This window comes from Emys orbicularis, chromosome 1, assembly GCF_028017835.1.
Source record: "Emys orbicularis isolate rEmyOrb1 chromosome 1, rEmyOrb1.hap1, whole genome shotgun sequence".
In the NCBI taxonomy this organism is placed as follows: Eukaryota; Metazoa; Chordata; order Testudines; family Emydidae; genus Emys; species Emys orbicularis.
The window spans coordinates 110,706,822-110,728,242 of NC_088683.1; the positions used below are offsets into that span (position 1 = coordinate 110,706,822).

Here is a 21,421-nt window from a genome sequence, read left to right on the forward strand (position 1 = left end):
TGTAAGTGTAGATGTACTGTCAGGCTTAGTCTCTTTGCTGACATCCTACAGTTTCTGTAACTTTATTACAGAACTGATGCACTTTCAGAAACTATTAGAGCAATCTTAATTTATGCATTTAAGTGTATTCCTGATACTAACTTAATGAATGAAATCTCAAAATACAGTGCTATTATGATCTTCCCCCTTCCTGGTGCATACCTTGTTCAACACTTGTTCAACCTTTTACCCTTTAGCTTCCTCTCAGGACATGCCTGTAAAATATCAGGGGATCTTGGTTGCTTTTCCTAACTCTACTTTGAGGGCCCTGCAGATCTCTTCAAAACCCCACCAGTTAATTCCACCTTCAACTTCTGGATTTGAAACTTGTAATTACTTTGATTAAACACAATAGCTTTCACTAACCCTTCTACTATTTACTCCACTAGGGAAAGCCTAATCTTTTAAGAGCCCAGCAGTGCTTTCTTTCCTGATCACAGTCCAGCTCCTCACCCGCTCTCTGATCCATCTTCTCCAGGAGCCAACCAACAATCCTTCAAATTCAAAACCCCCAGAGTTCCAAACAGGCAATCTGGGTGGACCTTCCATTCAGGAGTCTAAGCTCCTGTGTTTCTGTGCACCCAGCAGCATATATTCTTTTTTTAATCTTTATCCCACTACATACCCTGGTTTACAGTTTTGCTTAATGCTTATTTGCAGCATCTCACTATACAATTTCTTCTCCTGGGGGAAATCTGCGCCACTGCTTGTGCACAGAATTCTTGTCCCCCACAGATTTCTTTGCTTTCCTGCGGAAAAATGACTTTCTGACAGGGATGCATAGGAAAGCTGCAAGAGCAGTTGCGCACCACTCCCATGCTGTGCAGATACATTGTTTCAGGCACCCAGAGCAGCCGGCAGAGAGGTAAATCACTGCAAGGCTAGGGACATCGCACCTAGTGGCTCCTACCCTGAGCGGGATCAGCTGCTAGTCCCTGCTGGGCTGGAGCCAGGGGAGGACGGGATTTCCTCTTCCCCTGCAAGAGTGGCTATGTCAGACCCACCCCCAAAAACCTCCCCCAGCTGCAGGAAGCTCAGCATCCTCTCCTGCTTCCTGCCTCCATTGCTCCTCTGCTGCGGGGGTAGGACTCACTGTACAGGGAGCTGCTCCCCCATCCACCCAACCCCCATGCATCCGGACCTCCCATACCCAGACACCCCTGCCAAGTATCACCTTGTAAACCCAGAACCCCCCCTAGCCCTCCATACCAAAACCCACCCCACTGAATCTCAACCCCTGCATCTAGAGCCCCTCTGTATCCAGACCCCTGGCCTCCAGACCCCCACCCCTGCACCCAGACCACCCCCCCACTGAGCTGTCTGCACTCATACCCCCACCCTGACAAGCCTCAGCCCCTGCAGCACCCTGAGCCCCCACATCCAGATCCCTACACCCCTGACCCCCACCCCACCAAGCACCCCTCTGCTGATGCCCAACCACTTTCACCTGGAAGCCCCAGTAGAGTCCCATTGCCCCTACACCTGGAAACCCCCCCCACACACACACACACAAGCCTCTGTGCATCCAGATTCCCCCCACACCTAGATCTCCCCCACTGAGCTGCCTGCACCCAGATTATCCCACACAGAATCCTCTCACCCCACACCTGGATCCCCCCCCACTGAGCCCCTGCACACTTGAATCCTGCCTGCCCCTCACCTGGTGCACCTGGCACAGAGGAGCAGGGCCCCAGGGTGTTCCTGGGGTAAGCCCAGGCCTTGTGCTGTGTCAGGGTCAGGTGCAGTCTCACCACTGAGTCCTTGTTGTGGGGGTGGGGAGGCTGCAGGGTGATCTCCCACCTTTGTACAACCAGTGGCCTCTGCTCCCCACTGCCATGCTGGAGCCTGCGCATTTATTCATTGACAAATAAAGCTTGCAGAATTTTAAATGTTTTGGTGCAGAATGCCCTCAGAAGTAAATTTCAATTTAACATTGTAAATTCTCCACGAGTGTGTATATAGGTCAAACTATTATGGTTAGGACTTTCCTGGCCCAGGCAGTAGAACTCTTAATGGGTTATTCACAAACTAATTAAAAACAAGTGTTAAAGGATTCTGCATGGAATATATATTGCTTCTAATTTAGATTACCAACTGCTTTTTTTCCAAGAAAAGGTAAAGTAACTACTGGAAATGAAAAAATTTAGTATGATAATAGCTAATGAAATATGAATTCTAAAAGAGTACATGAATATTAGGACTACATGTCTTTGTTTTTTATCACAGTAGTTCTGCCAAGTTAATTTCCTTTTTAAACTGTTCTGATGTGGTGAAGTACTGTAGCATTTCTCATATACAAGTTAGGGAAATGTAGTCTAGATGAAATTACTATAAGGTGGGTGTACAACAGGTTGAAAGATGGTACTCAGAGTAGTTATCAATTGTTCGCTGTCAAACTGGGAGAGCATCTCTATTGGGGTTCTGCAGGGTTCAGTCCTGGGTCTGCTACTATTCAATATTTTCATTAGACTTGGATGATGGAGTGGAGAGTATCCTTAAAATCTTCAGAAGACACACATTTGGGAGGGGTTGCAAGCACCTCGGAGGACAGGATTAGAATTCAAAACAAATGTGACAAATTGGAGGATTAGTTTGAATTCAACAAGATGAAATACATTAAAAACAAGTGCAAAGTACTATACTTAGGAAGGAAAAATCAAATACCCAACTCCAAAATGGGGACTAACTAGCTAGGGGGCAGTACTGCAAAAAAGGATCTGGTGGTTTATAGTCATTTGCAATTTGCGTCGTCAGTATGATGCAGTTGTGAAAGGCTATTATTATTCTGAAGTGCATTGACAGGAATGTTGTTTGTGAGACGTGGAAGGTAATTGTCCCACTCTACTTGGCACAGGTGAGACCTCAGCTGGAGTATTGTGTCCAGTCCAGAGGAGAGCAACAAAAATAATAAAATTTCAGAAACCCGACCTATGAGAAATAATTAAAAACTGGGGATGTTTCCTTTTGAGAAAAGGAGAATGAGGGGGGGAATCTGATAAGTCTTCAAATATGTTAAGGGTTGTTATAAAGAGGATTGTGATTGGTTGATCTCCATGTCCTCTAAAGATCGGACAAGAAGTAATCAGCTTAATCTTTAGCAAGGGAGACTTAGGTTAGATATTAGGAAAACTTTCTGACTAAAGGGTAGTTGGTCTCTAAAATAGACTTCCAAAGTAGGTTGTGGAAGCCTCACCAATGCGGATTTTTAAGAACAGATTTAGACAAAAACCTGTCAGGGATGGTCTAGGTTTACTTGTCCAGCCTGAGCTGAGGCAGGATCATGATGACTTTTTGAGGTCCCTTCCAGCCCTGCATTACTATGATTCTGGAAGGGCTGTGAGATTTTCCTTAATTAGCCAAAAGCTTCAGGTGCATTTTATCCAAGTTAAACATTGACCCTCGCTGTTGTCTGAGTCAGGCTTTTTCATAAATATATCACTGTCCACCTGGTGTATGATAGAGTTCTGACTATATGCTTAGTCCTGAAGGCAAATGTCAACCAGTTCTTACACAGTGACAGATAACCTAAAAGCTGGATATGACCATAATGCTGTTACAATCCTGTATGTGTACCTCCAGATTAATTACAAATCTGCAGTACCACCTTTGTGTAAACAGCAAGTTTACCATGAAACTCATTCACCAAAGCTTACTGTGCTGTGTTTTGCCAAACACAATGTAGACACTGGTTTTCATCAGCCAGCGTTAGCTCATGACTTAAAAGAACTTCATATTTTATGACCAAATGTCTTAAATAGTATGCTTTCCAATACACAGAATCCACCTCAGATTTTTCTGGCTGTTTCTGTCTCTGTTTGAAGTGCTTACATTCTAATAAACAAGCCCAAGACAACTGATTAATTCAGGGAAAGTAGCACCAGTTTTCTAGTTCTTCAGGCATAGTTTAGTGTTGCCACTGTTCCCACTTCCCTCAATTAGCCAATACCAATGGAAGCAATGGATTCAAATGTTGCATTTACTGGGACTCAGCTGTAGTTGAATTTTCTGACCAGATCAGTTAAATGTCTGAGGCGGTGTTCTCCGTGATAAGACAGACCTGTTCAATGTATTAAACAGCTTAGGACCCTCGTCCAAGTGACATAATGCCATGCTTTGTTTGCTTCCATGGTCTGAATTACACATGATCTCGAAGTGTAGTTACTTAAACTGTGAAACGATCTTAATGTAGTAAAGTCTGCATGTGACTAACTTAAAGCTAAATAATTTATATTTTAAAAATTGACTGGAGGATGGAAGGCCATTTCACAGGCTATATAGAGATCAAGCAGAGAATCAAGAATATATAGGAGTTGTGAAATGGGAGAGACTCCTTCATAATGGAGTTTAGAGTGTGCAAAGCAGAGTTTCCAGCTTAATGATGGCTGAATCTGACACTGTGTGCTTTAAGTTTATTTTGAAACACTTCTAAAAGACTTCACATCAAAGCCCACAGAGGACTGACTGCTTAGCTTTATACTTTTGTATGTGGCTGAACAAGACTGTCACGTTCATAACAAAATCAACTTTTATTTTGGTTGTGTAATATTTCCTCCTGCAAAAGAGATCCTTTGATATTGATTCTCCTGTGTCCCTACCATCAAACCTTTCAGGATTCTGAGCTGGAGTTGTATTTAACTGCCTCTGCAAATATAGTGAAGTAATGTTGCACAAAGAAAGTAAAAGCGCTTTCATAATTCCAAATATAGTAAAGACATAGATTTAGAGTATTTGGGGGGGGGGGGGAAGTTTACGATAGGAGGGAATCCATTCTACCCTGTCTTCATAGCTTTGACAGAACATTTGATACAAGTGGCCAATAGGTAGCTATACAAGTGGCGTTCAGAACCTGTTATTCTGTGGGAAATAGAAATAAGGTCAGCTTTTGAGGTAGAGGGCCTCTTTTTCAGCTGTCAGTTTGAACATAGGAGAACATTTTCACAAAAAATGAATCTGTCTGGTAAACCTATGTAATTAACTGATTCCTTTTCCTTGGGTGAGCTGAAGGCAGTTAGGTCCCAGCTGAAAGTTAGATTTATCTCCCAGCTGCTCAAGTACAGATTTTCATGCATCAAGGCTGGGAGGAAACAGCAGCAGTACTCAGTGTTTCTATCTTTTTCTTCTAAGTAATATCTAATACTGAATATTTTATCACAAAATAGGATTTTTGACCCCCTTTTTACCACTACTTTACAAAAGGGATAAAACCTTTGATACTATCCCAGATAACCCTAATGGGTGATGATTCTTCCAGAATACTATAAATGTCAACTGGAAGACCAGTAAACTTGTAGCAGGACTGGTAAACAACAATGACAGATTTGCCTTCTGGACCAGTTCGCCATAAATTTAGTAATCCTGCTGCTACGAAAGATACCATTTTAACTGCACCCTCCACTGTCTCAGCATGTTGCCTATTCAGGTTGAAAACATCTCTTCTGTTGCTTGATTTTTGAAACCCAGTTGACTCAATTCCTAGAACTTGATATGCCCTACCCCTTTCTCCACACACATTCAATGTCAGCCCTATTGTCAAATACAAAATTGGAGGGGAGAGGATCAGAACTTAACTACCTTGTTAAATGTTTATTTTTTATTCAAGATGAGGAAATTCTAAAATGTTCACTTATGCACTTCATGACTTCCTTGCTCTGAGCTGTGCTACCTTAACATTGCATAACTTTAATATTTTTGCATTTAATAATGTGTCTAAGTGGATAGTTGATATAAGTAAAAGGACTTAACAGTTTAGTGAAGCAAGAAGAATATAGATCACTTTCATACCTGTAACTGAATTATGGTAATTAAAGCAGAATAAGGAATCCAAGTGAATAATAACTAAGAAGTATCTTGTATGTGGAAAGGTGCTGAAGCATGTGAACCATAAATGCCCCCATACCAATTAATTTCCTACCACTTGCTGCAGCATGTGGATACTAAAGATTTTATTTAAAACCTGAGATTTTTACTGTGTCAGTACATTACTTTTTATATAAGACTCTGAGAAGACCTTTCTGTGCACCAAGAACTGTTCAAAGAGTGAGTGCAAAATGTATGCTAGGATGAAAGTGCAGTTATAAAGAAGAAAGTTAAGCTTAGTCAAGGTGACCTACAGTAATCGAAAGCTTTAAAAATTCTGGAGGAGAATGATTTAACTGATGCAGGAAAACTGTTTGCTCTTACACAGAGCATAAAAACTCAGTTTTAAAGATTACTCTATTTGGAAGCAGTAAAAGCATTTAGGCACAACTTATTCACATAGGCTACTAAATGTATGGAAGAAGTTAAGGTCCATTGAAGCAAGAAGCTTTCTAGCTGTGATCCATCAAGATGAGATTGTAACTGCAAAAACGTTGACAGCCTCTTGAAATTGCAGGACAAAGAAATTCTGGACCATTTGGTTTTTAATACTTCACAGTTAATCAAACTACAGTGTCGCAACATTGGGAGACATCAAAAGAAGCCTTAAGCCTTGCAAAGTTTGTAGTTAGTGTATGCAGGTAAATCCCAATGTCAAATGCAGGATTATCCAAAACTATCTTGTCCCTCATAATTGAAACTTCTGTAAAATTTGTATTGCAACCTACATGTGTAGACATAACTCTGACGTCTAATTGGGGTTTACCTGTAATATTTAGCTATGTATCTGAGCTTGTCTGTGGCATACACAGATGTAAAAATTCCTGTACATCATAGATGACTGCTTCCAATACAGTCTTAATTAGAATTTTTATTTGGCCTCTGTTAAAATAGGCTTTCTCCAAATTGTCCAGTTCGTGTTGGCTCTCACTAGCAGTCATTGTGGGTGGGTTTTTTTTCTTTCTTTTTTTTTTTTTTTTCCAACTCCTAAAATCAGGTGAATGCTGACTTAGTTTTTGGATCTAGTCCCTTTTGAACACTTACAACATGGACATCTGTCCATTAATTCATCTTCTGGAGGCATCTGGCATTAATGATAAAAATCAGGGAAACTGACTTGAGGCTGAATGTTTAACCCTCACCTGCCTTGTTGGGGTCAAAAAGACAGGTACAAAGAATTGTTTGGTATCGCCTTCAATATTGGACACAAGGGGGAAGATGGAGGATTGTAAGTGAAACTTAATTCTTCCCTCTGAATTTCCTACCTCTTGCTGTTTTTCAACCCAGCCCTTTAAAACTTTCATGCATTTTTTTTAATGAAAATATTATGCGATGTACAGTTTCTTTAGAGGGTAATGTATGAGAGTCTGCAGTTTAAACTTTGCCTGATTAGACATGGTGTACTCCTTTAAAGCCATCACGTATCTTGGCAAAACTCATTATAACCCTGGAGAGACAAAATAGATAAGAATAATCTACAGAAGCTGTAAATCAGAATTGAGTTGTACTGCTGTGTGTGAAATTTACCTAGCAACAGTCCAGTACTATCAGCTCCTATTGTTAGATGTACAAAATATTACAGTGAGCTGAATGTAAATAGGGTTAACGCATGTGCAAGACAACATAACTAAAATACTAGTTACTGCAAAAAACACTTTTTAAAAAAAAGCTTACGTCATTCACTGTGCTAAATGCTAATGATGTAGCTCTCGGCTCACCTCATATACTTTAGGTGGCAAGGGCAATATAATAGTGTACCAAGTTTTAAAGATGGCTAACCCAGATTAAAAATTTCTATTGGACATTTACCTACCTAGAGGCCCACAGCTGGCTCTGCTTTGTCCTCTCTTCCAGTTAAATAAGGGGCTCCATTTCTTTCCTGTCATCTGCTGCAAGAGAATCATTTTCCTGGCCCTCCCTAAAATTCTAAGGCCAGCACTGGTCCTGTGGTCTACTGCACTTTTTACATAGGCAGAAGTCTGCTTGCTATGCCTATAACTTAATGCTATATGGTTGTAACATGGTTTCTGATTCCAGATTGAATTGAGCAAATTGCTGACTTAAACCGTTCTGTACGCTGGTCCGGTTTCAGTCATGGGAAAACATTTAAAAAAAAAAAAAGAAACTTTTCCAAAAGAGCATCTTGATTAGATAAGCTATCTTACTGAATTGCTCCTACAAAGGATAAAGGAGTAAATACCCAAGAGGAAGCTAAAATATTGCTCTGAAAAAAGTCTGTAAAGTCAGTGACATAAGAGTTTTTAATGTTAAATGTTTTTGCTTTTTAGTAGTGAAAGTTCTCCCCCAGTCAGTGATGGACCTAAAGCATCTGGGAACCTGATTGAACTTTAAAACTCTGAAACTCAATATGATGGGGACATAAGTGATCAGTTAGTGAACATTTTTTTTTTTTTTCTGGGTAGGTGAAGGAGAGGAGGAACTTTTTATTTAATTGGTTTTAACTTAATGTTCTATAGGATTCTCTTTTTTTTTAAAACTGGACAGTTTAACCACTCAATAAGTAATACCTATTCCTTATATAAGAACGTGTCCCCTGGGAGACAACAGAAGAAACTTGACAGTGTGTAGAGCTGCAGCCTGCAGACTAGATTTTTAGTTTGTTTTATAAGCCCATAGTACAATTATTTTGTGTATCACTTGCTGAGGAGACTGACTTCCTAATAATAATAATAATAAATTGGAGGTAGTGCTGACAGCTGAAACCATAGTACTACATCCCAGAAAATACTATAACTGTCATAAGACTTGCAGATAGGCATGGTTATCTTAAGAAGCTGTGTTTTTATGGAGTGGCTGGTGGCAGATCCACAGGAAAAGATTGTGGCTAAGTTTCCATTAAAAGCAGAATTTTCCACTCTCTAAAATCCACCTCCAACCCCTCTCACCTTCCACCCCTCCCCCCCCCCCCACACACAAAATCTGCCCCAAAAGCTGTGTAAGTTAAGAGCTAGGGCAGAATTTATGGGGGAAATTCCAAGTAATTTAAACAGTCTTTTGTGAGATAAAGCACATTTTAAATGTTTTTTAATAGCTGGAAACTTTTTTGTAAGATTCTAGAGATAAAAATGACAATTGAGAGAAGACTTCATTTGACTCTCTAGTACATGGTACTGTAAAGGTCAATAATTTGTTACCTTTGGAACAGTGGACTACTAGTTATTCACCCATGGATCACTGGCAGTCTCTACTCAGCTGAACTGGTAGCTTTATTCATGGCTTTGGCACAGCTCCTTGCCTGCTCCAAACCTACCAGGGTACATAGGTACAGAAAGGGGTGCTGGTCTTGAAACTCTTGACAGGAGAGTAGTTAACAGTTCAGCTGCCCAAGTTAACAGACTTTCTGTAATTCAGTTAAGTCCCTGTTTGATGTACCAGAGTTGGCTCATCTGACTGAGGGAAGTGGTTGGAGGAAAGAGGGGAGGGGACAGATGGGTAAGCAATATTGGAGGTGCAGTCAAGGGGCCCCTTCTGTAGTGTTCCTGGAACTCAGCTCTCTTAGCCCTGAGTCTTCAGTAACCTCCCTGCTGCAACTGTTGGTGGAGGTGGAGATTCTAAGCAAGATTAGAAGGCAATCATCCTCATCAAATTTGAGATGTGGAGGGCCTCAGAAGGTCCATTGCCCTTATCAGAATCCCATAGAGCTCTGCAAATCCATGGATATCTGTGAAGGGCTCTATCCATTTAGACACTACAAAATCACTAGAGCCTTTTGGATTCTTTTTTAACATTCAAGCAAAGTAAATGTCTTGTCCCTTAGATTACATATTTAATTATTTACATTTTCCTTTTATAGGAAAAATCTTAGCTGATAAACCACACTGTGAGCTGTTGCAAGAGGAACAGAACTGAAAACTCTTTCCCTACCAGCACTCCTGGTCCCTGATGTGTTTTGGGAAGGGAGAGGTGGCAGAGAGGCAGAGCTGACTTATGGCACTTCTGGCTGCATTTGCAGCGGCTCCAACTAGCTAACCAGCTGTGATTCACCAGGCTTGGCAAGCTGCCTGAGTCAGAATAGCTGTTTCTGAGGCAGTTAACAGGAAGTCCTCACCTTCCACTCCCCTTCCAGTTTACTTAAAACTGTTACAGGAGCTGAAGTGCCAAATCTGACTTCTCTGATTCCCCTGACTATGATCTACCTGAAGATTATCAGTAGTGGAATTACCTGTCTGACAGGCTCATCAGACAGGCCCTACCTTCAGGAGGGGAGTTACTTCCAGGGCCTGGACAGGTGGGGAATTGCCTTCTGATCTGTAGAATTGACCAAGAAACTTTGTAAACAGAGTTCAGGTTGCCAATTGGTGTGGGGAAAATGCTGTCTTAACTTTGCATTTCTTGGTTTTCTAACGTTTAAGCATTGGGTGTTGAATACCCATATTCAGGAAAGATGCAAAGAGAATAGAGCATTGAGTGCATACATCCTTAACTCTACATTGTTTCTTTTTAGAATCTATTCATATGCATAAAGTTTAAGCCATCTCTGGAATTGTGTGTTGTCCCTGGTAAGAATGGAAAAGCAATTTTGCAGCATTTGATTGGCCATGGAGAGTAACCATCAATAAACTAGATGCTTGAAATTTTGCTGAACTTGTATCTTTATGGACTTGAAATGCTCAGTGGAATTTCAAGTGGGGTATAAGTAGAACTTTCTGGGAGCAAAAAGATGTAGCTGGCAATTAGTCAAGTATGCCACTTAATGCTGCTGTGATTGCTGCTGCTTATTCCTGAGGGCATTCTGTGCCAAAAAATAAAAATTATGCGCACAATATTTTAAAATTCTGAAAAAAATTTGCATTTTTTTTGTCAAATAAATATGGAGGCTTCAGCATGGCATTGGGGAGCACAGGGCACTGGCTGCACAGAGGTAGGAGATCACTGCGCACTTCCCCCCGGGACACAGACTCAGCGGTTAGGCTGCACCCAACCCTGACACAGCACAAGGACCGGGCCTGCCCCAGAAACACCCCAGGGCCCTCCCCTTTATGCCAGGTGTACCAGATGTGGGCAAGTAAGCTCAGAAAGGCAGGATCCAAGTGTGGAGAAGCTTAGTGTTGGGGGATCCAGGTGTGGGTTGAGAGGGTTCTCTGTGGGGCAATCTGGGTGTGGGCAGCTCAGTGGGGGATCCGGGTGCAGGGGGATCTTGGATGCACAGTGGCTTGTTAAGTGGATGGGGGGGGGAGTCTGGGGGCAACAGGTAAGGGGACTATATGAGGGGTTCAGGTGAAGGTGGTTAGGGCTCAGCGGGGGGGTCTGGGTGTAGGGGGGCTACAGCTCGGCAGGGGCGTTTGGGTGTGGAGGGCTTAGTGGGGGGGGTCCAGATGCAGTGGTGTGGAGATCCGGGTGGTTTCTCTGGGTGGTCCAGGTGCAGGGGGAGTGGGGCTCATCGATGGGGGAGGAGGGGAGGTCTGAGTGCGGGTGGGTGAGGCTCGGCGAGAGGGTCTGGGTATGAGAGGGTCTGGATGCACGGGGGTTGGCTGAGTGGGGGAGCAGCTCCCTGTGCTGGGATCCCTCCCACTGCAGCTGAGGGGCGATGGGCGCAGGAACCAGGGTGGAGGGGGAGTTTGCAGAGCTTCCTTCAGCCGGGGGAGAAATCTGGGGCTGTGCAAGGGAAGAGGAAATCCTGTCCTCCCCAGCCCAGCCAGGACTAGCAGCTGAGCCCGGCGCAGGGTAGGAGTCACCATCCGGGTATTCCACAGTGACTTACCTCTCTGCCGGCCGCCCTGAGCCCCTGAAACATGCTGCTGGGGAGGGTCCCATGACCACTCTTGTGGCTTCCCTGTCAGAAAGTCATTTTTATGCAGAAAAACAAAGAAATCTGCAGGGGACATAAATTCTACACATGTGCAGTGGTGCAGAATTCCCTCAGGAGTAACTTCTGGTCAATTCTTTAACAGTACTGACATTGCTTCCGAGGGAGCATTCTCTCTCAGGCTTTGACCTACTAATGTAGTTGCACTGAAGTTCCTGGGGGATTGAAAATGTAGAACAAAATTTACTATAGTAGTTTTGGACTTACATTTTTGCTCTTCTTAAAAGGTTTTTCATGTGTTATGGAAGCATGGCCTTATGGTTAAGGTATTTGAACTTTTGGTTTAATACATCAGTATATCTTAAGATGGTGATATTATACAAGTACAAGCATTTTCATGTAATATGAAAGTCAAATGTAATCAATAATTAAGTAATATGTAATCTATCCAAGAGGCAAGACATTTACATTTCTTTAATGTGCAAAATAAAATACAAAATAACCTATTGATATTTAGCTTGAGATTTGTGAGTGATTCAGTATAAATCTGATAAGACTCTTGCACAAGGCTTATGGCACTGAGACACTTCATCTGAAGTGCATGCTTTGTGTTCCCTTTCTACATGGTTTCCCTAAACCACATGCTTCTGCAAAAGTTAGGGGTGTCTGTTTCTCATAGTCTTAGCCCTTTAGAACTCGTGCGTCAGTGGAAACACTCTACTGTGTTTCTATTCAGACTTTTTTTCTCAAAAAAGTAGAAATTGATTTGCTCAGTTTGATTTATTACTTGCAACAAAGTGAGGTGTATTTTGAAAATTTTGAGATTGCAGGTGATTGAGTGTTCTCAGGCATTGCTGTCACGCTAATCATAGTGATTGGCTGCAGTCTATTTCAGGCATGATTTTGACAGATTGGGTTCATTAAATGTTTTCGGATCAGTTGTCTTTTTCCGATGGTTCAGGCCTGTCTGAAATCACCTGAAACACAAGCACTGATAAACCATCAGGAAGTTGCCAAGCTGAACCTGAGGGACAAAAGTAACTTATTCTTTCGGATTACTGGTAGATAGGGCTGAGAACCCTTCCGAATTGTGTTAACCCTAAAACCTTTAAGGGTCAAAACTCACTAACTCTTTAGTGTTTCTAGCCCCTCGGTTTGCAACTAGTTGTGCAATTTGAAAACAGATTTAAGTTAGGGTTACCATATTTCAGCAAGCAAAAAAGAGGACGGGAGGAGCCCCGCCCCTGTCCTACCCTAGCCCCGCCCCTGCCCCTTCCACTCCCTCCCACTTCCCGCCCCCCTCAGAACCCCCAACCCTCCCCCTGCTCCTTGTCCCCTGACTGCCCCCTCCTGTGACCCCTGCTCCTAACTGCCCTCCAGAACCCCACCCCCTACCTAAGCCTCCCTGTTCCTTGTCCCCTAACTGCCCCCTCCTTAGACCCCCTCCCCACCCTAACTGTCCCTCTAGGACCCTACCTGTACCCTGACTGCCCAAAACCTTATCCACACTCCCACCCCCAGAAAGCCCCCCCCCCCCCGCTCCCTGTCTCTTGACTGCCCTCTCCAGAACCTCCCTGCCCCTTCTCCGACCCCCTGGCCCCCTTACCCTGCCGCTCAGACCAACGTGCCGGGGAGGAGAAGCAGGGGGAGGAGCTCCACCAGCCGGCAGTTCGCACCGGCAGTCTGATCTGCGAATGCAGGGAGGGAGGAAGTGATCTCAGCTGCAGGGGAGAGGAGGAGGGGCTCTCTCTGGCTGTCGGAGCCCCATGTAAGTGGCACCATCTGGCTGGCTGCCCTGTCAGCAGCGCGCGCTCTGCATGGGGGGGGGGGGGGGGGGGAGTCTGGACATTTACAGATTCCCCCCCGGACGCTATTTTTAACTCTAAAAGCCGGACATGTCTGGGGGAATCCGGACGAATGGTAACACTATTTAAGTGGCAAAAATGAGACTTTGTGGTGGGGGCCATTTAAATGTATGCAAACTCCTTTCTGTCCATTACAAAAGTAAAAGATAGTTTGAGGGAGAATGCCAGTTTCTCTGGTACAAAACCAAAATGGTGGATTACCAAAATCATTTCTTTAATATACTGGTTATTTCCCATCAAAACTGTTAGCAAAGCATAGCTGGCTAGGAAATACTAATCAGAGTAGTAGATACAAGTCCCACTGTTTCATGCCAGGCTCCTAAGAATGTTCTAAATTAGTATTTTGATTTGAAAAAGTTGTATCTAGGGAAAAATAGAACTGTATTTGCCTATTTTAACAAAAGGCAATTGTGGTCTTATACTGTCCAATACCTAAACAATGGATAGTAATATAACGGATGTGAAGTTTTAAAGTAGGAGTGTGAAATATTGACATTCTGAGGTGCAGAGCAAAATTTGGGGGTCAATATACTTGGGTTCCCGCAATGAATTAGCACTTTGTCATACCCATTTAGAAGGAAAGTTGGGCTGCTGAAATAATCCTTTCTTTTGTGGCACAGCAAGACCTTTGTGACCGAGTATGCAACTAACATTAACTGTGAGACTTCATTTTCAAATGAGTTTGAGACATGACCTGAGATGCAATTTTAAAAATAACCTTCCAACAGAGCAGCGATACTCAAACCTCATAAGGTCAGGAGCAAAATTAGTGATCAGCGTTACCCAAAAGAGCCACAGTAGTGTGAATTCATTGTTTAATTTACTGTAGTACTATATTTAAACAGTATGATGGGAAATATTTAGTGATTATTTTTATATAGAATATAAGTAATACTAAAATACTTGGTCAGTCATTTTGCTGTGAGAATAATTATATATTCTCACAGCATAATTATATATTCTCACAGCAAAATGACCAGGTATTATTATTATTATTATCAACTACAGTCAGTTAATAACATAGTAAAAGCATCCTGATTGGTTAATAATTAAATCGGTGTTTTAATATTATGAGCTGCAAAGAGATACAGGAGACGCATTAAAGCACCACTTGAGGCTCATGAGCCTCAGTCGGGTATCACTACAATAGAGGGTAATTTTTTTTGTACTTCTCCTTTGCCAGGAAGTGTGCGGTAAATTCTCTAGATTTGCATATAAATAAAGTTACACTAGTCATGATGTGCACTTATGAACTCCCTGGCAAGCAAGTTTGGTCTCCCTAATGCTGTTTCTGACTACTTTGACATATATTTAACAAAAAACCTCTTGTTTTGGAGGCATAAAAGTTCATTAATAGCCAATAGGTTTACTTATCAAAGCTTAGTTTCAAATCCTAGTTGGGTCTCAACTGAAAATTAGTTTGGCCTTTTCCTTCTGTGTGGGCATGTGGCTGAATCCCAGTTTCTCAAAGATGTTTCTACTCCCCAAAAGTCTTAGGGCTCAAATAAGGTTGTAAGGTTGAAGTGCCTTGGCAAAAGTGTATGGACAAGCCCTACACAGTTTCTTGAGTTAATCTTGGTTCGGACCATCACCGAAAATCCCTTACTTGTGAGTACTAAACTTGCCCACATGTTTTTTTTAAAAGACCTGTTTTTTCAATTGTATGGAATTAGGGTTATACTGAAATACTGTAAATCACCCATTTAATTTCTGTTGACTGCAGAAAGAAATTTGATGCAGAAGTAATGTGTGACTTCAGCTCAGAAAAATAAAGGAAAAAATGGACTAAAACTATACTGCAGTTGTTTGGGGAATCAGAACTGGGGCAAAATTTTTGATAAAAGCAGTTTTTGTTTGTTTGTTTGTTTGTTTTAAATCAGTGGAGAATTAGGAAGCACAATCTGTGAAATGTTTCAGGCCTCTGAGCTACTAAAATACAATTAGGGATTGTGCTAGGCACAGGATACATGTCATGAAAACTCTACCTACCCCAAAAAAGTCTAAGGATGAAATGAGACAGGATTAAATACAGTAAATTCCTCAAGGCTTGTTAGACAGCACCTGTTTTTTCTTCCCCACTCCACTTAATCTAACCAGAAGAAAAGATGATTTATCTGAGGGACTATAACAGCTTCTTCCGAAATTTTTAAGAGGTTGATTTTCTTCAGTGCTACTCCATGATTTAACCAGAAGGTGAGGAAGTATCCTCAGACCTTTGGAGTTCCAGCAGATCACTTCTGATGCATTTCATGTAATCTGTCTTGGGACTCAGTACCAAAGTGAGTCTCATGGGGCAACATGCTCTGTTGCTACAAAGTTAAATCTTTTTTTTTTTAAATAGAACTGCCATTTGGATTATTACTTTAAAAAAATCATTTTTCCAACAATGTATATTTTTAAAATTAAGGGACTTACTGTAAGTCTAATGGCTTTTCATAGAGCTCTTAAAGAATTTGCAGGTCTGTAATTGTTGTAGGTGACTACTAAGTTACAAAGCAGTTAATAAATGCCAAACAATATTAGTGCTCTAAATAAAAGTTTCCTTCACCGTTAATAAATCACCCTCTGCACTCTGACTCAGAGGGAGTGGGGAAGGAGTATTGCTTTGCAAGTCTGCCTTTCAGCTTGTGGACAGCTCCAGTAGGTCACTCTTGTAGCATCACAGAACACAGCATTGCCCAGATCCCTTTGTCTTGTAGGTTCCAGGTATTCACATGTGATTTGGACATAAAAGAAGCCTTGGTAAGAATAACAATTAAGGTTTTTGATATAGCTTCTTTCATCCAACTGGATCCTGAACTTTATTTTGTCATTTAAAATTTGATGCATGAGGAGACAGTGGTTTTCCTCAGAAGGAAAAGTCCCAACTCCTGGGGCTTGGCCTACACTATAGAGTTGGGTCGATGTAAGGCAGCTATTATGTCTGTGTACACACTACAGCCTTGCTCCTGCCGATTGCAAGTGCCCTACTACAGTGACATAATACCTCCACCAAAGGCGTAGGGCTTATGTTGGTGTAGTTAGGACGACAGTGTCCATGTAGACACTGCGTTACTTACATCGACTCTTGGCTGTCATTCTTGTCAATTTAACGGCTCTGTGCTGGAGCTGTGAAATTGTCAAGAAAGCCAGGCTGTCACCAGGATGGGTGGGTGGCTCCAGCTAGAGCCTGGCTGCCCCCAGGCTCCCCATCCCACTCCATGCTTCCAGCTGAGCTGCTGCCTGGAGGTTGCCCACAGGGATCTGTGGTGCTGTGAACGGAGGCTTGCTGCGGGGAGCCCTGGTATTGCCCTCCCACCCCGCTCTCAGAACCCCACAGCCGGGCTCCCGGTGGGGAGTTCCGCATCCAGAGTCCAGACAGATCCTGGGCAGCTGGTGGGAGCAGCCCCGTTCACTGCCCCCTTAATTCGGTGGAAGCAAATCTCGACTCTGAATCAAATCTCCATCTGTTGAGCAGAGATGGAACATCTGTAATTGGTACAGAAGATCTGAAGGAGAAAACTAACAGAAACTTCCCTGTTTTGTAGTTCCATTTGGTTAATCTCTAGCTAGTGTTGGATGGTGTTGGTGGCTTGTGGTAGACAGGAGGTCAGGCGAGATGATCTGGTGGTTCTTCTAGCCTAAAACTCTGACTCAGCTTGTTTACATATAATATCTTGTTTTCAGTCTGGAATACAAATTAATGTATTCAGAACCTACTTTACTGTTTGAAGCAAATGGTATCTTTTATTTGTGTTCTTTCCATTGTAGTAATACTTTTATGCCCACATACAAAACTAAATGTTTCTGCCCTGCAAACTTATTTTATTGTCTTTTACACTACCTAGGTGCTGCACAGTTAGAAACAAGAGCTCAGGACTCGGTCTCGGCCAGAACTTAAAAATTTGATTTCCTTGCCAAAAATTCAAACCTTCCAGTTCTGAAGAACATTTAACTGTTTTGAAATCTAAGCAAAATTGACTCAGAACATTATATGTGCAGGAAACATTTTAGTCAATGTCACTGTCAATGTAGATAGCCATAAAAGCACACTGCTAAATCCCTTTAATCTTGCCCAGATGAATTGTGACAAAACTCTCAAATGTATGAAATGAATTGATAGTATTCCAATTCCTACTCCACAGGTTTTAACATCCAAATCACAAGTGTAATTTGGTATGGCATCATGGGAATCCTGAAAGTCTACTGCCCTTGAACATATTTAAAAATTCCCTCTTAGACATGCATATGTGCTACCATTACTGCCCCGAATGCTTCCTTCCAACATGCAAACAGAATGGCTGCGGTTTTGGTAACTGTATTCTTTTTGGGTACAACTACACTGCACTAAAAGACCACAGCATAGCTGCCCTGGGTCAGCTGACTCTGGCTTGGGGGACTCCGGCTTCCGGGCTATAAAATTGCAGTGTAGACATTTTGGGCCTGGGCTGGATCCCGCGCTCTGAAATCCTTCGCCCTCGCAAGCTCTCAGAGCCTGGGCTGCAGTCAGAGCCCAAATATCTACACTGCAAATTTTAGCAGCGAGCCCAAGTCAGGTGACCCAGGCTCTGAGACTCTCTGTCATGGGTTGTTTTTTCGCTGTGTAGACATACCCTTTGTTCCTCTACCCAATAGTGCTTTCCCATGTGCTGGGGGCAGCAAAAGCAATATCTTCAGCTGTTGTGCATTCAATACAAAACAGATTAATCTCTCCTGCAAGCGGCCCTCTCCATAGTCACACCAGAAAAGCAACACACGTAGTAGGAATGGAGACTGAAGATACTACTGAGGGTGGAAGTACACTAGTCCCTCCCGGTCAGTGTGGAGGCATATTAAAATGGTATGGCAATGTTTCCATTTTTGCTGACTATGCTCTACCTTCTCTGTATATAGAAAATTTCAGTCTCTAGTCCCACCAGTATGACACTTTTCTAAAAGTACTCCATCTTTATTAGAAAAGGGTATTCTTTGAGGGATTTATTTTGCAATTTTCATAACTTGTGTTTTTCAAGTTGTCATATCGTTTCAAGGCATTTCAAGTTACCAATTCATATTTAGTTCAAATTTAATTAGTCTTAAAATAAAATGTCAAATATTTTCATATTTGTACATCCAGAAACTCCAACCTAGATTTGTCTAAGACAGTGCACTTTTCAGGTGACAAAGTTCATGCAGATTTGTAGGGATTCATATTATAAACTCTACAAAGGATTCAGGTAGTCCTACAGAGCCTTTCAGATACTATCCAGTCCTGAAAACTGCACTGTCAGTCTTGTGTCTGTTGACCACACTTTACTTTGCTCCAGTTTTATTGTTCTACATAAAAATAATTAGTTTTGGTACAGAAGTGCAGTTGCTTTGTAAAGTATAAAAGACAAATGCATTTGGTCTTACTATTGCTTTAACGACTTCATTCTTGTTTTATTCTTACATTTAATAGGCACATTTTCCAGCTGTTGTTGTACAATTAAAGGGCTTATGGTGTTAAAAACAGCATTATCTTTCAATGCCACCTGCTGTTTCCTCAAAGGGGAGCTGAACTATAGCAATACTTTTAGTTGTTGAATATTGTAACTTTCAAGTAAAATTACTCCTTATCTACTAGTTACTTCCATTGCTAAAACCAGACTGTATACAGAACCTGAATAGTGTAAAGAATCTTAGCACTTTACTCACTTCCAAAATGTGTTTATTTTTGAAGTTTTGTCATGTTTATCTTCCCTAGAAGTGTGTTCTTGGCCTGATTGAGGTGGTGTGAAGTAGTAACTTACAGTAAAGCTAATATGAACCTCCTAAGTCCAATATCTCAGAAAAGTGTGTTATGAGTGTTTTCAAAAAGCACTCCATTTGGCTCTCAGCTTTTGCAGCATGTCTGTTCCATATGTTGGAAAGTAGCAGAATGTATACAGACAAGCCCAAATGGTAACTAAGGCAGGACACCAGGAAAATAAAACTATCAGTTTCTCTAACTTATCATTCACTGTGTCTCACTACATTGGGCATACTTAACATTTTACCATTTTGAATGTTTATAGTGGAGTTCCCCAGTAGTGGCACAACTTTCATTAGAAACTAGAATCTTTCAAAATGACATTAACTCTGCCCATTGTGTTGGCACCTAGCCCACTGGGGTCTCTGGGTGCTGCAAGATAAAGATAACTTCTTATAGGCTGGGTTAACGTGAGTAAGTATGGGGAAGGCTTCATTTCTTAGAAGACAGGATTAGGAAGGTAAATAGTTCAGCAGGCTGAAAACAGAATGTTTGTGCTAACTATAATAGGTAAATGGGTAAGTGAGCTAAGGGACATATCTGAACTAGCTAAGATAAAGGAAGGGAACACCCAGTGGGACAATCTGGTAATGATTGAAATAAGTTGGGAACATAAAGATGAGGTAAAGAGTAAGTTATATATGGACAGTGTTGTGGACAGAGCATGCTGTTTAGGGATTGGTTTCTACCAAGTAGCCAAGCCAATCCCATGACATGTAATACAATGTATATAGTACATGCAATGTAATGTGTAAGTGTGTATATAAAGAAAGAGATTTGCTGTGTAATTTTGGGTGTGTGGTACACCCTACAACCACCCCCTCTGCTTGAGTCTGATCAACTCAGCGTTGCAGTGCTGTTTGCCAAATAAACTAACTTGAATTCCAAGACTGGAGTCCAGCTGAGTTCATGGGAATCTGAGTGAAAGAGGTCTTGAGGAATCCCAACACTTTTGTGGTACACAGCAGATGCATTTTGTTGCCCTAAGGGGCATGCAGTGCACATCTTTGGGTGGCACAAGCACACTGATCTTACAGATGCTTTCCTTGGTTAATGCTGCTAGCATGTTAGAGTACGAAGGTGAGGAATGAACCTCTTCCTCAAAAAGAGGGAAGAGTGAAGTAGACCAAAGGGCAGAAAAGCTGGCTTAAAATTTTTAATCTGTTCGCTTCAGATGGGGAAAGAAATAAAAACTGTAGAATCACCTTGCCCTCATTTTCAAAATGTCTTGTGCTTTTGAAAATTGAAAACTTGGGTTTTTTAGGCATTTTGACCTAAACTTATGACTGTTTTGCATTGTGCAGAAATGCACGACAGGAATCTTTCCTTCAAGTGGAGAGACCATTCTTATAAACCAGAGCATTTGTTTTTAGGAAACCTAGTCCTTTGTGAGACTAGGTTAGACTATCCTAAGTAATACGCAGTTGGTTTTATCCTACATGTGATTAAACAATTTTATAACTCACACCTTAGATAAGCTTCTTATCTATACTGTATACAGTAAATGTTTGCTTTTTTAGTATTGAAGTAGTGTACTATAGCAAATGCGAAATTAATTTTGCTAAATTATGCTTATATTTACTAACCGTTTTAATAACTTTAGAATGTATAATAAACACTGATAAGATTCTTTCAATTGTTTGAACACACCAGTACTTAAAATAAATAAATAAATAGGCCAATGAGGATATCTCTGGTTAATCCTTTACCTAATTAACAGTCAGCTTGCAAGCTCTTACAGCATGTCATCTGCCAACATCTTGGGAACATAACAATCAGGGTTCAGACGCAGTCACGACAGACTGTCCTAATGGCACTAAAAGATGACCTTATGGCTATGGACATAGGCAGAATTTCCATGCTCATACTGGCAGAGTATTGCTAACCCAGCTACCTGATGTAGGCATAGCACTGCAGTGGCTCCAGTAGTTCCTCTCCAGGAGAACTGAGTGACAATGGGTAACTGCTTGAGATGCACTTACTTGTGGAGTCCCAGAGGGATTCATGCCATCCCCCATTGTTTAATATCATATGTGAGATGCCACAAAGTCAGTGGCCAACAACATGACATGACACTCAACTGTGCTTCATTCATCACTCATGCAGCCACTGCCACAGCTAAGATGTCACAGGGCCTACTAGGGA

At 41.8% G+C, this 21,421-nt stretch overlaps 1 protein-coding gene across 1 annotated transcript in view; it reads left to right on the top strand.

Annotated features, from left to right (window-relative positions):
- Positions 1-21,421, top strand: part of MTPN (myotrophin) — a 60,226-nt gene that overhangs the window by 31,410 nt on the left and 7,395 nt on the right. The window lies entirely within an intron of this gene.